The sequence below is a fragment of the Coptis chinensis genome, chromosome 9 (assembly GCF_015680905.1).
Source record: "Coptis chinensis isolate HL-2020 chromosome 9, ASM1568090v1, whole genome shotgun sequence".
Lineage (NCBI taxonomy): Eukaryota > Viridiplantae > Streptophyta > Magnoliopsida > Ranunculales > Ranunculaceae > Coptis > Coptis chinensis.
This window is the reverse complement of record NC_141464.1, coordinates 22,287,406-22,304,763: the sequence shown is the minus strand read 5'-3', so window position 1 is coordinate 22,304,763 and position 17,358 is coordinate 22,287,406. Positions and strand designations below refer to the sequence as shown.

At 36.5% G+C, this 17,358-nt stretch overlaps 1 long non-coding RNA gene and 1 pseudogene across 1 annotated transcript; both read right to left on the bottom strand.

The window, feature by feature from the left end:
* Positions 1-12,016: 12,016 nt before the first annotated feature.
* Positions 12,017-12,341, bottom strand: LOC147475214 (uncharacterized). Its single transcript, XR_015207582.1, has 2 exons — positions 12,298-12,341; positions 12,017-12,189 (listed from the first exon to the last, which is right to left on the bottom strand). It is a non-coding gene; the product is annotated as an uncharacterized LOC147475214 (long non-coding RNA).
* Positions 12,342-12,563: 222 nt separating this feature from the next.
* On the bottom strand, positions 12,564-15,984 carry LOC147475213 (UTP--glucose-1-phosphate uridylyltransferase-like; annotated as a pseudogene).
* Between the last annotated feature and the right edge of the window lie 1,374 nt (positions 15,985-17,358).

Sequence of the window (17,358 nt, the reverse complement as noted above, 5' to 3'; positions counted from 1 at the left end):
TAGATCTCTCCTCCTCTTCCTCCTCCTCTCTAGACGTCGTCTCCCTACTCATCTTCTCTAGCTCTCTCTTTCTCTTCCTCCTCCTCTCTGGATGTCATCTCCCTACTCCTCTTCTCTAGATCTCTCATCCTTTTCCTCCTCCTTTCTGGATGTCGTCTCCCTACTCCTCTTCTCTAGATCTCTCCTCCTTTTCCTCTTCCTCTCTGGACGTCGTCTCCCTACTCCTCTTCTCTAGGTCTCTCCTCCTCTCTGGACGTCGTCTCCTCTGGAAATCGTCTCCCTACTCCTTTTATCTAAATCTCTCATATTCCTCCTCCTCCTCTCTTGACGTTGTCTCCCTACTCCTCTTCTCTAGATCTCTTCTCCTTTTTCCTCCTCCTCTCTGGACGTCATCTCCCTACTCCTCTTCTCTAGTTCTCTCCTCCTCTCTGGGCGTTATCTCCCTACTTCTCTTCTCTAGCTCTCTCTTCCTCTTCCTCCTCTTCTCTGGATGTCGTCTCCCTACTCCTCTTCTCTAGATCTCTCCTCCTCTTTGTCCTCCTCTCTAGACGTCGTCTCCCTACTTTTCTTCTCTAGCTCTCTCTTCCTCTTCCTCCTCCTCTCTGGACGTCGTCTCCCTACTCCTGTTCTCTAGATCTGTCCTCCTCTCTGGACGTCGTCTCCCTACTCTTCTTCTCTAGCTCTCTCTTCCTCCTCCTCCTCCTCTCTGGACATCATCTCCTTATCTGTTCGTCGTCTCCTCTCTCCTACTCTGGTTGTCTCCTCCATCCTCCTCCTTCTAGACCTCTTTTTTTCCTCCCTCTCTTGTGCCTCCATTCTCTCCTTTTCTCTCTCCCCTTTTCCCTCTCCCCTATTCTTTTAGGTTTACTGCCCACTTATATCCCATGGTCTTGGGCCTATCTCTTGGCCTAATACATACCCATCTATGAATATAACTACTACACTATTCTTACGACAAGTTTTTAAAATATCAATTATCAACTTAATCATACACTCTGCTGATGCAATAGCAACCACAACGCCATCTTTAAATGGAGATAGAATTCCGAAATGTTTGCTAATAATATCCTTAAATAGATAGTTCACAATAGGATCAATAGGATTCTCCATTTTTATTCCATAATCACTAGTCTTAAAAAACCTAAACGCAAAAATACCTCAAATAGTGAACATCAAGCTAGCTTACCCAATGGACTATCTCGCACATACGAAAGTACATTGACTTTGTGAAACATGTATTCGATGACGTCCGGTTCATAGTAGCACACCATGTCAATGTTGTAAAGCATTTCTCCAGCAACGTCTCATGTGGTTTTCCCATTATTAAACGTAGATAATAAAGATCTGACAATGATCGATGATAAAAGCCCAATATGTCAAGATACTTCTCCTTCTTATCTCTAGCAAGCTTATCCTGAACCGTGGTGTCCTAAAAAAAAGTCCCTCACCTTATTAGGAAGGATGTAACCTTTCTCTTGTAGCTACCCATCGACCGACCTTTGGTTTTCGCTTCCTCATGAGGCGGTTATAGCCATGTACTTTATGGCATGGCAATTTCCATGAGCTTAATTCTTAACCATAACCCTATTCGCTTCTTCAGAAACCGCTTCAAACATTTTCATATCAATCGAAATTCTACAATCGGGACCAACACCCACTAACACATTTAGGGTTGTCAATGGGTTTCAATAACCCGATAACAAACCCAAACCAAACCAATAAAAAATGGTTTGGGTTTTGATAATTCGGTTTCAGTTCGGTAATGGGTTAAATTTTGAGTTTCGATAAGATATTGGTTTGGTTTCGGGTTTGCCCTCCACTGAACCAATATGAACCCAAACCGATAAGATGACATTTTAGTAATAATTATGATTAATTTTGTATAAGTTTTATTTATTGTGTAGCTGAAATTATTCAATTTAATTGATTTTATAGTTTTCAGTTCGGATCGATCAGTTCGGTTTTGGTTTGCAATATATCTTATCGGTTCGGTTTCAAATGAAATATAATATTAGCAGTTCAGTTCGGTTTCGGGTACCCAAGTATCTTATTGGTTCGGGTTCAGGTTTGGATTTTCTAGAATCCAACCCAAACCGATCCATTAACAGCCCTAGACACATATAGAGAATGAGACAAATTAGTTTTCCAAAATATATTGATAACACTCAATGGGATGGACTATTTTTGCTCTTGTTGTTCAATGATTTTGTGAGCACATGGCAATCCAAGGATGATGCGCAAATAACACCCACAACTGATCTCGCCATTTCCAACATGCTCTACTTGTGTATTCATTTCTTCATAAAGCAAGTCCAAACATTTTATGGAGACCATACTTATGAGGTCATGAAATATAGGAATCTAGTGGTGGTACTTAGTTACAATCATACTATTCTCAAAAGTAGCTATAATCTCGGACATTTGGATCTCTATAATCGGGTGGATCAAGTAAAACATACATACCTATAAAATCATGTTTGTTTGAGTTTCCTAGAGCACGTTTCACCTGAGATTGAGACTCTTCATGTCACACCCCGAATTTCGATACATCAGATAATATAAATGATATCCGACTCCTCGATATCCGAGATGTGACACCAAACTCATTTCCCAATCTATATCATAACCCTAATGAATAATAACACATGCGGAAAACTAATACAATAAAATACTCAAAACCATCCACTCATCATTATGAATATTTGTGATCGGAATTAAGTTACAAACTTCTTCACTTAATAATCCAAAAAAAATAATAAATTAAAACATATGTCCCCAAACAAATTCCACTACATCTCTCGAGGAAAAATGAAACAACATCTTATTGAAAATAAATGCTAACATCAATCACGAAAGCGATTCGCCACCTTTCGAACATCAGCTAACCCTGTCGTCGGTGATCGACTATGTTCATATAAGAACACACCCGATTAGCAAACATGCAAATCGGGTCAACATTATAAATAATGTTGGTATGAGTAGCCCTTAGAAAACCATTTAGACATACATAATATTTCACTCTTTACATGGCAGGTAGTTCCTCCATCGAGTATTTAGCTTAAGGTAGTTAGTTCCTTCATAAAGGCACCTTAGCTTCTAACTATGAGTAAATAACTTATGACATCCTAATACTTACCGTAATGCATGCTCTATCGCAGTGGGTCCTCTCTGCAAGAATAATTAGTTTAACCCACTCTCTGCAAAGGCAATTTTGATAATCATAGCATAAATTAAAAGCTTAACTTGCTATCCACAATCGAAGGGAAAAATAACATATCGGTAACATTTATCAAGTGTCCCTAGTAACACGGTCGTCTCTATGTTTTACCTAGTTTTCCGGCTACCACAATCGCTTACCCAACGCCCGAACATGTACATCCACATGCCTCCCCTTACATAATGAACCACTCCGTGCGTAACTACCACGAAGCGGGAAATGGTAAATTGCGGAAGCAATTATGTAAGTAATGCCCTATCGGCATAAAATATTGCGCATCATCGTTCTATTTTCGCGAGCGGAATAATCAAGCCACTATTAAATAAGCCGAAGGCCATTCGGATCAATGAAACGTTTGGAGGGGCAGCCAAGGCCATTGGATGCCGCCCGGAAGGGCCAATCACATGAGTTGTGGTAGCTGGGTTCTAGGATTTTTCGTTCGTAATTTATTCAAGTGTATATATCTATGCATCTCAAATTTTCTATTTTCACGTGTCAATATTTACACAAGATCAATGTCAAATCTATATTGATCTCGACAAGCAAGTTTATACAAGTATCACCCACATCCTATCTTGGATTGGTCCATAAATTCAATCTATAACATTTTTGGAAAAAGTCAACAGTCAACGGGTCAACAGTCAACGGGTCAACAATCAACCCAATAGTCAACGGTCCTAACCGGTGGTCATTCCACCCGGTCCTCACCCAAATCCATTTTTAAAAAGTTCAAACCCTGGTCCTAAGCGATGGGGTTAAAGCGACCGGGTTAACCCGCCCATAATCGACCGATCCGCCCATTGGAAATATCAAAATTAAGTAGATTCCATGCGACCCAATTCAAATTTTAGGACCAGCCCACATAAACCTTGTAAACCGGCCCAACCAAAACTAACAGGGTCCGGCCCACTAATTAGTCCTAAGTCCCAAAAACTAAGCGGTGACTGGAGCCGGATCGGATCGCTCTATGAAAGAATGACCCGCTCCTTCCAGCCACCCCAAAAGCCTTCACACACCACCCATTAATAACCCAAATAAAAATTATGTGGGTGACGACTTTATTTCACCACTCAACCACCGATTTTCAGTTTTTAAAACACTTCAAAATTCTTAGATCCGACCGCCCTTAGTGTTCTTGGAGCTTTTCCAACCCCCACAAACTCTCTACTACCACCATACCTCTCAACCCAACAACCCACAATACCACAAAAACGGTTCAAACACAGAAAATAAATTCACAAACAAAATTTCACCGATAACGCAAAGAATGGCGAAATGGCGTTTTTTTTCTGAGGAGGAGGTTAGGGGCTGCCTCCCTTCCCCACCACCTAATGGTGTTGACAGTAATACCAATCTACTAAGGTTTTAAACATTCATATAAAGGATACTCTTTTTGAAGAAAACAGGCGAGTAAAACCAAATATGAAAGCGAAATATGAATGTAGCAGTTTTTTTTTATTTTTATATTGGACGAAAGTTCAGTGTCCATAAGCGGAAAAACCAAAATAAACTACTCACCTCGTGTTATCGGCAAGAAAAATATCGAAGAAATAAGAGAGAACCAATCCCAGCTAGCTCGCAAAAATCCGCGTTCTTCTCCGTTTTAAGTTTGTGTGTGTTGTATGTGGTTTTTCCAGAAAAACAAGTTTCTCCGGAGACACCCTATATTCTCCTTAACTTCCAAATTACTAAGTATTCTTATATCCTAACTATGGAAACATTATTTTGGATTATCATATATATTATGTTCCTTAAGTTAATAACTTGTTTCCTTTTTATTTAAAGCTTACCAAAAATTAAAGATAAATTACCCCCATTCAAAATTCAAAAATGCTAGTTTCCTATCTTATCATTATTCGAAATTTCTATTTAGTATTCCCTCCTTAACTATTTGGTATTCCACATGCTAGTACGTTGACCAGAAAATACAGTCAAATACAGAAAATATTAAATATTGGTACGCAGATAATGTAAATATAAAATAGGGGTCTTACACTTCAACTCTATTGGTCGTTGGTCGTTGTACTCTCAAAGTGAAGGTGTTGGTTTGTCCAACAACATACGAATCAATCCCTTAAAAAAATTTGGGGTACTCAAACGTATAGAACTTTTCCAATGCATTCATTCTATGCTTGAAGATATCCTCAGTGCTCGATTTCACTACAGTGTTCTACGAGAACTGGCCCTTCTCTACAAGTTTTGTGGTTGGAAAATTTTCAAGGCATTTTGCATGGAAGCACATAGCAATATGCCATCTACAAAGATGTTTGTGTGCATCAGGGAAAATTGTAGCTGCAGCACTCATCAGGGTCAGACACGATCACGAATGGCCTTTCGCCATCTAGTAGGCCACTTAACTAATGCAAAGCTGATCAGCTCCCAAATATAATGTGCATTTTATTACCCTTATATTACTGCATTACAGCCTTTCTTACATTTAATGAAAAGACAACTCATAGCTTTTATTGCCTTTTTCAGGTTACAGAGAATTTCGGACCACTTATCATAAAAGCTGCGTCTTAATTAGCACCAAAAGGAGCCTTAATGACGCTTATTATGAAGACCAGAAGCTGCTATGAAAAAGTGCTGAAAAAGTCAAAGTCAAAGGTCAAAGCCCTCAACTCAGAAGACCAGAGATGGAGGCCCTTATCTCAAAATATGGCATTCTCCAAAACCTACCTTGGTCAAGAAGAAAGCATAAAGCAAATGGAAAAGCAAAAGCATAAAGTGCAGTGTGAGGTGTCTCAATTGTAATGGAGAAGGGCAAATCAGTAAAAGGCAAAAGTAGGGGTATATAATCTAAAAGTTAGGGAGAGAGAATGCACCTAGACTTAATTTAGTGTCATTAGGATTTATTTTTGTTGTTTTTCAATTCAAGTCATTTACTTTATTGTTCTTTATTTCTTTCATTTCAATCTTATTATTTTGCTTTATTTCAATCAATCAATCTTCTTTTATTGTTGTTATTGTTCAAGCAATCAATCTCCTTTCCTTGTTTCCAAGTTATGTTTCTTTCAATCATTCAATCATTCAACAACTTAAACTTTGCTTTCAATGTTCTTTATGAGTTAGATAAAAACACAAGTCTTAAGATAAGAACTCTACCTTCCTTTCTTCAAACTCCCATTATTCAAGCCCAAACAATCTAGGATGAACCTCACTTCTTACAAACTTTTGAAGACTTATCACTCTACATCAACTTCAAATGGCGCCGCCGTCATGGATTGAAGGAGCAAGAATGCTTGGTTGAGCATCTAAGAAGGGAAACATCCTTCTCATCCTTTTCACTTCTTGTTTTTATTTTTCGTTGGTTTATTTCGTTATTTTTCATCACTAACTTATTTTTTTTGCAATACCAGATTCAGCAATCAACAAGGGGAGAGGAGCTGAACTTGTCGATGGAAGACGACACAATTTGGTCGGAGCCGGCAAGCGACCGCGCGCATGTCCGCACCTACTATCGTGAGCGACCGCCCGTACACATCAACACACCACCATCCAGTTTTCTCCAGTTTTAGATATTTTTTGATGTTGAGTTGAACTCCAGTGGTAATAAAGTAGGATAAACCAGTGGAACTTGTTTGTAATAGTTAGAGATAAAAAGAAAAACGATTTTTTTTTTAGGAAAAATGGTTTTTGATTGATTTTTGTGGATGAACATGAGTTGAACTTGGTTGAAGTTGTATACTTACCAAGGGATTAGAGTTTTCATTGCCTTGGGAAGTTCAAGTGTGTGAGGCAAGTTGTGAATCATAGTTCACACACTTTGAATCAACTTGGTAATCAACACTCTAAGTCCAATTAACTATACACTACTACAGAAAAGCTCATATACCACTGTTATTTACAGTGGTAAAAAGCCTTTAGCCACTGTTTTCATACCGTGGTAACAACCACCGTGACAAATACTTCTAACAAAACCGTGGGAAAAAGTACCTCTTATATACCACGGTTTTGAGTAAAACAGTGGTATTAGGATTTACAAACCGTGGTTAATAGTCTTTACAATTTTCTCTATCCGAGGTTGCAAGTGGGAAATAGTGATACTATATATGACGGTTGGATAAAAACCGTGGTTTATAGAATCTCCTTATACATCAGTTCTTACAAAACCGTGGTTTATAGACATTTATAAAAAAAAAAAAAAACCCTAATTATTCGATTCTCATCATATTCAACCCTAGAATCTGCAACTTTGTCCATTTTCACCATATCCACATTGGATTTAAAAACACATTGTTCAAATAAACAATTCATAGTGCAACAAACAAAATAAATAAATTTAGACATTGAATTGCTAAAAGAAGTTTGAACTTGTTCCATCCGGCCAAAACATCAAAATAATAATTACCAACTTGTTCCATTTAAAACATCAAAATAATGGTGAGATCAACCAAGTACCAAATCTTAACTAGAAAGGGTCAAAACCTAGCTAAGACAACGCTTGGCTCCTAACTCCATTATCTTTGGATGAATCTAAGAATTTCAAGTCGAACAACATCAAGTTCCTCTTGTATGTATGTATCTTTGAGGCTTAGATTTGTCATCTACACGATCAAAGATCAAAAGGTAATATAATAACTAAATAATTAATGAAGAATAACACAAAACAGAGAATGCTAATGTATGGCGACTTCTACTTCAGCCGAGAGTAAGGCCATATCAATGGGATTGAAAAATGTCGCGAAGACCGGGAGGTCTATTAGGAGTAATTGACAAGCTTACTATGTCCACCCGTCTTGGGCAGCCCGAGAATATAATAATGGCAATGAAGAAAAATATAAGATCTTACAAAATGCATATTTATAATATCTAGTTGTGCATGCATGTGTTAATGCAGTAGTGGAGTACAAGGATTAATTTGCATCGTAGAGAGATGCTACCATTAGGTGAGTCTCCATATTTATTTATTTATCCTTTTTTTTTTATAATGTAAAAGGTGGGTTTCCATAGTTATCTGTAGATAAAGTTAAGAAAAAATTGGAATGACCGGTAATCATTTGCATCTTGGAATGTTGCGGATCATCGTTAGAAACGTGAGTTTATCCCAAGTAATGACAGAGCTACATACAGCGTGTTGGACACCAATATGAGGTGTCCAACATAAATGTAAAAAGGAATTGAACACCAATTACAGTATGAGACAAGCACAATACAGGGAACAAGATATGCAATTGAACTAAGATGTACACACCTTGAAGATATATAGTTTTCGACCATTCTTTTTCTGTTCAGCCTCGATAGCAAACCACTTCTCCTCGGCAGTAATAGAGCCCAAGCTTCCTACATCTGTTGTAAAGAAATGACTTAATATAGCAATAAGAATCCTCCAAATATGCAACATAAGACCTGCACATTTGTTTTTGTTTTCCTTTACCTTGAACCAAAACATCTGCTTTGCGAATAGCTTTTCAATCTCCAAAATACATGGCCTTTTCCATCAAAAACATAGGCTCCGTTTTAACGACATCGAACTTTGTTTATCTGCCAACATAGTTAACACAACAAATTTGAGTCATTCTTCTGAATGAACTTAGATCACACTGACCCATGTATTGTCATGACCAAAAAGACCAGATCGAGGGAACTAACATTGCTTAACCATTTGCACTTAAAAACAGTCATTGTATATCTATTTATCCAATAAGGTGTGAAATTGTCAACGTGAGAGCTCGCTTGAGAAAAGGCAAAACATCATGAACCCAAAAAAAAAGGGCAAAACATCATTTACAAAGGCAATGGTCGTCGGGAACCCAAATACAAATGAAAGGAACAGGATATAGACATTACTCTTAGGTATCATATTCAATGCCTCTAGTACCTCCGCGCATGAGCTTTTTTCAGCTTCAACTTTCATTTTGAGACAAGAGCATCGCTTGAGAGATAGTGAGGGGTCTCCAGCGATAATAGCTCTTTCCATCTCATCTGCATTTGTTGCTTCACTTGTTTTTCCTATATAAAGTTCGGACTTAAGTCAAATGAAAATAAACAAAAATATATGAAGAAAACAAGGAAAAAAATTCCACTTAACATCAGTATAAATGTGATGCTCCGTATACGACCCTTTTCTTTTGCAATAAGAACCTTTTGTTTTGGTTCCTTTTCTTTCTCCAAAACTTTTTGAGTTTTGTTCGTCAATCAAGTCCTCAGTTCTCTGGACATAAACCAAAGCATATGTCGGTCTTCCACCAAGTCAAGGGCAATGCAACGAAAAGGATTACAACATCAGAAAACTTGGCACTTACACCGTACAAAGAGCTTCATCACACAGAAAATTTAAAAGTCTCAATTTCTTTGAGGAGTCAAGTATGTAATATCCACTGCTATCTCTAATAAAACAATTGGCACTTCATCAAATGAACATTCGGACTTCGGATATGCATTTCCCAAGAGCTTGCAACCATGAATTTCCCGCTTTGCTTGTTGGACTCAAGGAAGGAGATCTAATTATAAAAAATATTCACTTATCACTTGATTACTCATGGAAAATCATAACGGGGAGTTTCCTATCTAAATAGAAGTCACGTAAACTAATGAGCAAGGAACAATACTCTTCTCCCGAAGTCCTTGGTAGCAAAGACGACAATTGAATATGAAATTGAACAACTGAAGAAAGTGTCCGACTCGCCGAGTGCACCCACATGTTAATTCTCGAAGAATTATTTCGGTGGCCTTTCTTGAGGATGGAAAAACTAGATGGAGAAAACATCGTAATTAGGAAAAGAGCAAACATGATATAACAATAGATAACGTAATTAGCGGTAACTAAGTTGTCTTTATGTTTCTCTTGTTGATAAGGAACGAGATAACGCGTCATGTTGATAACTAGAAATAATAATTAGAAGTTATATCAACATATATATAGATAAATAATATAAATCTAAACTACAATGAGTGTTGCAAAAAGAAATTATGTCCGTAAAAAGCTGTACTTGATAGTTGCAACCAACACTAGATATTCATGGATTTCATAGATAACTAATTAATCAACATGTGTACACGGTCAATGGCAGCAACAACATCTGCAGCGAGGCCTCCAAAACTCTTGTACAATGCCTTGTAGACCGAAATGCTGAAACAGATTTTCAGACCATAAAAATGTCTACTTACATCAAACTCGACATGGAAATAATACTTCACTATTTATTTACTAATGTACCATCGACATCGGAAAAATAAGTAGACAATGAACTACTTGAAATATAACAAGCAACATCATATATAGCTACATTCCTATTAATGTCCTTTTATGTGTAGAAGGTGGTAGAGTCGGATGGTTTCAACACAAACATCATCAAAGTATATAATTCTTGACATAATCTCCTTGAGGTTAAGTACATACTTAGTAAAAGCAGGTTTGAAGGCTCCTCCTTGTAAAAAGAAGCCTAAGCAACAACAAAATCCTTGCTTCACTTTTCCATGTGAAAGAAGTCAAAAAGCAATTACAATCCACGCTTCTTTTTTCCTAGCAAAAAAGCCTAAGCAGCCACAATCCATGTTGCACTACTTGATTAAATCCAATGAGAAAGTCAGACCCTAGCCAACATGAAAACAAAGTTATATTCTAAACCTGCAAAAAATTGCACTTCAACTCATGAAACAATTCCATATATAGGAGTAATAGAATAACTGAATGACATCCATAAGTGATTCTGTAGCTACATATCCAACAATAAATAAAATTGACAAAACACTATCTCTTATATATACTAGAAAAGACTACATGATTATTCTATTTTATTAATTCTACCAATTACCAAAAAGACTAACTATCGACAACATAGGCATAGTAGAAACAATGAGAAGCATTAAAATCGCCTTACCTCAAAGGCTTAAAAAGGCAATTCCTATACTTTTCAAAGGCAAAAAAAGTCGGGTTTCTGGCGACCCTATCCAATTCCTATACTTTTCAAAACTTTAAAGTACAACAACCCCATCACACAAGTCTGAAGCATTAATTACATTTTTAAGTAGCTTATACAAACTAGTCAAAGTAAGCAACATTGAACATGTTCACTTAAAAGGGCTATGGCCTCAATCAAATCAAATGATTAGAGAAGGATTGTGTTAGTAAAGCCTCCATTTGCACAAGCTTTGCATCACTAAACACAAAACCAACATTGAGTTTTTGAGTCTAAACAATTGATGGGGATCCACTATCCTGTTTCTACATCAGAATAAAAATGGGTTTAGACTCATTACCAAATGGCTTAATCCAGCAAATCTTATAGTGCTAGTTATAATACAAAATCAATGTTGAATTCAAGTACCTTGTTTGTCTTCTTCTCTTTAGTACCCACACGACAACTTCGACATCCATTGCTTTCACAACACATCACAACTTAATAAAAAAAGGATGTGCGAGTTAGCTGAGACTAGAAGTTTTACAAATCCATCAAATGAAATAAACATTGTGCCTATTATGCTACAACTTCAACCTGAGCATAGTTGAATATTTTCATTAACATTTCAAAAACATAACCCAACCCGATATAGACAAGCATTCAAACAGTTCAAGTGCTTTTTACAACTATACTAATAACCAACAAAAACGAAATCAGTGAAGCATCCAGGCCTGGAAGTATCACCGCAAGAAAAAAAATTATGGAAAACCCATTGTTACCAATAATACCTGGTTGGGAAATTTTTAGAGTTTTCAATGAAAATCTAGACAAGTTTTAAGCATTGTTATTGGTAACAATGGGTTTTCCATGTAAACTGAAAGAAATTGTAAACCCACATCCGCAAATGCGACAAGAAAGGTAATCAAGGAACCACTAAACATATCACAGAAAAAAATTAAAAACAAAAGAAGAACACTACATTTATTACCAGTGCATGTCCCGAATTCTACAACATTTGGCCCTCAAATCTAGAACCAAAATTGGCAATATACCATATATGCTCCACAGGCACAACTATAGAGGAAAGACAGAATCTTTCTTGAGGATGTCACCGGGGCCATTGATCACCTAAGCAAGCCAAAAGAAAGAGGTCAATGAGATAGTAGAACTTGTTTGCAACATGGAAATGAATGTAAAGTGAGTTGTTTGCAAAAGTAAATGAATGGCGAGAAATACCTTGTTTGCGAGTACAACTCCACCAGGAATTTCAAGTTTCACACTGCTTTTGCAAGATATCGACGGCGTTTCCCTACACCATTATGCCACCAAATGGAAGGATTCATAAAGGGGAGGCTAAAGGAGCAAAAGTAGCATATACAAAGTTGGCAATTCATAGCGTAATGAGTCAACAACACATTTGAAATAGACCTAAATTCAAAAGGTAATGAGCAACCACAACTAGAAACTAAAGATATGAAGCTGTAAATTACATACCTTCAAGGTTATACGGAACCAAACCATACATCACCGGTCACTTTTAAGCTATCTAGCTCAATGATGCTAGGGATGGACTTGAAGCGACTTCGAGAAAATTGCCAACCTAAAAATAGTGAAAGAAACTAATCGGAGGAAGTAGACACAATCAAATAGGTGTAGCCCATTCGGTGAAAACTGTGAATATCAACAAAAACATTTACCTTTTTAAATTCGGGGACCCAACTCAATAGATGGATTTGCGGGGATTAGTTTCTAGCCGTTCACGGATGACAAAGCCATCGACCAAGGTTAATGCGTGTCCATTGCAGAATTATGTACTTCCCTTAGAAAGACAAGATCAATATAAGAAAAGCTAAATAAATATCAAGGCGGGATATAGACTAACCACGGACAAGGAGCAAATCAGATGTTGCCTTCACAGGAAGGAACCGAGATCTTGGAACATTGATGCCAATAGCCTTTTCAAAGAAGCGTTTAAAAGAAAAAAAGTGTGAAAATGCCACTAAAAAATTGAAAGCTTACAGTTAATTGCCAACATATGTCCGTAGAATACCCAATTGCAGCTCCAAAGCGGTTTCGGTGAAGGACCTTCACCCCATCCACTTCCCGCGGCAACAAATATTAACTTTATCGGTAACATGTTGATCGACTTGGCAACATGGAGTAATTAATATCAGAAAATAAAAAATGGCCCTCACTTTCGGATTTGGAATGATTTCCATGTTTAGTGCATCGGCTTCCACAAGTCTCTTAATGGCCTTCAAATTCACCCATTGGGAAACAAGGGTTTAGATTACAACCTAAACACACACCTGTAACTTTTCAAAATATCAAACTAGTATAGATCACATACAAGTTGTTTGTGTTGAAGATCTTGAACTTTTCAATCGACTTGAACTTCGTTCACCTAGATGAAACACGAGATACACATGATAAAAAATAGAAAAAGAAAGATATTATGTTATAATAATTTTTTAGAACAGTAATACTTAATTTATATGTAGAAAGAGGCGGTATAAATTCACGTAATCACACTTACATGTTCATCGGGGACTGAGCAATTTCGTGAGTACGTGAATCATAACATCAAGGGCAAACGTCATTCGGGCTAAAACTTATCTTGACATAATAAGAGAATTGGATGAAGTATAGTAAAAAAGTATACAAGTAAGTTTATATTCTCACATACAGCGCCACTCAAACAAACAAGCAGCGACACACATTCATAATTACGAGCGTGTTATTAGTACTCTATAACTCTATCATTAAACACGTAGTGACAAGATGAGAATGAACCAACAAGTCTTAACAACCTAAATAATTGGTGACCAAATACACGAACTTTTCCTTCATATGAAATAAGGGTGCCACCTTTAACATCTGCTGGAGTTTCGAGGTCACTGTACACAAAGGTGAACTTTAGGACAGGATTTGTAGTAGAAGAATCATGAAAAGCGATTATTTCGTAAAGCAGAGAAATACACACACAAGCAAAACAGGTAACAAGAATTTAAAGCGAGAAGAAGCATGAAGACATCTAGTATTTACGAGTAGTACCTCCATACTGATACTCATTTTTGTTGTGGACCAAATGATTTAAGATTTCATTACACCCAGTCAAGGAAAAGGTTACGCAAGAGTGATCTTTATGATAAATCATTTATCGCGATAACTTGAATACAAAGAATAATACAAAGGAGCTTGAGTTTCACGAGAATTGAATAATGTCGAGGGTCAATAAAGAGTGGAAAAGGATACTTAAGTCAACAATAGCACCCAAGTTATCTGCATTTGCAACAAAAACATACTCCTTGCTTACGAAGAGAATAAAATAAAATGTGGTTAGAGTAAACAACTACGGAAAAAAATATGCTAAAACCGGAAACTAAATCAAGTACCAACCTGGCCAATAAAGCATCGAAGCTTTCAATCGTTCTTCAAGGAGGGAATACATCACCGTGGCGGGAGGATACCTTCACATTAAAATAGGCTGTAAGATGAAACGGATATGAGAACAACACATTTCGGTTGCCGGAAATCTTAGATTGTGTTGTTTTGAGACAATATAGAAAAACTAAAGTCGCATACAAACACCTCGGAATGGGGATTTATCGAGAAAAGGCGAGGAGGATATCTTTAAACTTAAATAGTTCGCCACAAAACTTTTTGATATCTTAATATGTGCGATTGTACCACCTCTATGTTCTCACTTTGAAAGCGTGACTAGGAGCATTGGTTACCTTCATATTGTTACGATTGAAAGAGCAAGTAAACTTTGCAAAGATCTTCTACTATCAAAACTTTAAAGCGGATAAACCCATTTAGGCATGTACACAAACTAAAGCTGTGAATGATGATGATCCAATTCCTGCACTTCTTTAAGCCTCTATCATACTCACATACAATAGTTTTTTAGTAATAAAGTAAATCATAAGTTATATTTAACAAGTTCTTAAATAACAACTAGCAAAATAGTAACCCTTTGGACCACGGATAAGCATTTGCATTTATACCAAAAACAAAGCGAGCTATTACTATATAGTGCTTGAAGTGCGAGTCAAAAAAATCGCATAAAGTGTTGTGGAAGTGAAGTTGAGTAAAATTAAAAATAACTAAAACACACAAGTTGAAGATATCGAACTTTAGTTTGTGGTTATGTGTTTAGGCTGCTAAGCTCCTAAGAATTGCCCGGTAAATAAGAGAAACCAAAATCACGAGAGAATGAGATGAACTTCATGAAAGCCTACCAGCCATCCTTTCCGGTCCGTCCCTTGCTAGGCAATGGCAAAAATCTTCAACAACCAATCGAGGATATTGGCTCTGCAAAAACAAAATGAAATGTAATGAAAACATTTTTTCACATAAGTTTATAAGTATATCTTGGGACAGAAAAAAATAATAAATAAATAAAATGAAAAATAAAAGAAACACATTCGGACTGGTTAAAGGTATGAATCTCAATGTTTGAATTTGAGTATTTCTCCACAATCTACATTAGAGAGGCCAACAACACAGTTTAGTATCGTTAATTATGTGAGAGAGAGAGAGAGAAGTATTTGATCTCTTACCTTTTGAGTATCGTCATGTGTGTTGAAGCGAATTCATTAGGAGTAGCGGAACATTACACCCATACATGGAATTCAGAGATTTGTATGAGCGTTGAGCAGGTAAGATACTAGAGAAGTAGAAAAAAAAAGAAAGCACTCGTCAAGAAAAAAAAAAAATGGCATAACCGACCTCTATTTGGATAACAATTAAATCAAGAAACGCGTCAACCCATTGCGAACCCGATAACAGATCTGAATTAAAAGTTGCAAAACATTACATCGAGAAAAAAGCGGACAATAGCTAATATGAAGAGTTCCCAATGGGTAACAAAGCGGAAGCACAATAGAAAAGGGTACCTTTGGAAATTAAACAGGGCATATAGTCGTTGAAACTCAACATACCATTTAGGTTGTACAAGAAAACCCATAAAGTCTCTAACGAAGATAATAAAAGAGAAAAGACAAAATAAAATCAATGTTTAAAACCTAGTACTTGCTTTTTAGTGAAGTATCGGTACAAACTAACGAAAGTAACGGCCACAAAACAAAGAACACAATGCATTTTACTTTCGGCTAATAAACAAGATGAACTTCAATCGGTGTATTTTCACTAATCTTTGAAAAGAATCTTATACTATTCAAATTTCGAAATTGGAGGACAAAAATATAACATCAAGAAAAGAAAAGAAAAAGAAAAATCATTCTTAATTATCATAAAAGGTACAAAAAAAAAAGAAGATCTCTTAATACCTTTGCTTCAAGAAGAAGCTCAAATTCAGATTTAGTTAGAAATCCACTTGTGCTTAAAACTTGTCTAGATTTTCATTGAAAACTCTAAAAATTTCCCAACAGGTATTTTTTGCATAGGATTTGGTTGAAACTCGAAAAAAAAAAACATTGTTTTAAAAAAAAAAAAAACATTACCCATTAGAAAAGATTGATCTTTTCTAGGGATTAAAAAGGCTTAAATTGAAAAATTCAAACCCAAGCAAACAACCAATCATGGAAACCAAACCCTAATGCATTGAATGGTGTTTCATTGCAGAGTACAAAACCGCAATAAATTGAAGCGGGGTTTGATATTGTACTGATGAAATTACTGATTACCTCGAAAATCTAGGTCCAAGATGATCAAGGATGGCTGCAGCCCATAGCGATTCAAGTAGATTAAGGAAGAGAGGGAGTTGTATCTCAAATTTTCTTTTGGAGAACTTTCTTTGATCCATAGCGATGCAAGTAGATTAGGCATGCGAAGGTTGCCCAATCTCAAATTCTTTAGTTTTTTTTTTTTTTTTTGATGATAAATTCTTAAAGTGGTTAGTGCTAAATGATGTTCATTATCGAAAAAAAAACTGCTATATGATGACCCCTTTATCCACGGTAGGGTTATTTTTTCCAAAACATTAGCCACATTTTAAGCGGAAGCGGTAGGGTATATGAAAATCAAAAACAAATCAAGGCGATATTGGGTAGTTCCGTGGTAAATGGCATCTATATACCATCGCTTTTACGAGACCCGGTGGTATTTGATTGTACTAAAATTAAAAAAGTCAATGTACCGTGGTTAATGACTATTAGCCACTGTTATTAGGCAAACAGTGGTATATACTAGTTGACCAACCGTGGCTAATGTGCATTTCTGTAGTAGTGATAGTTAATCTATTAGATTAGTTTAGTAATAGTTTACTTTTATGGTTTTGGCCCTTGAAGACGAAATTGTTTAATTATCAAAAACCCAACTTGTGGGCTTTTT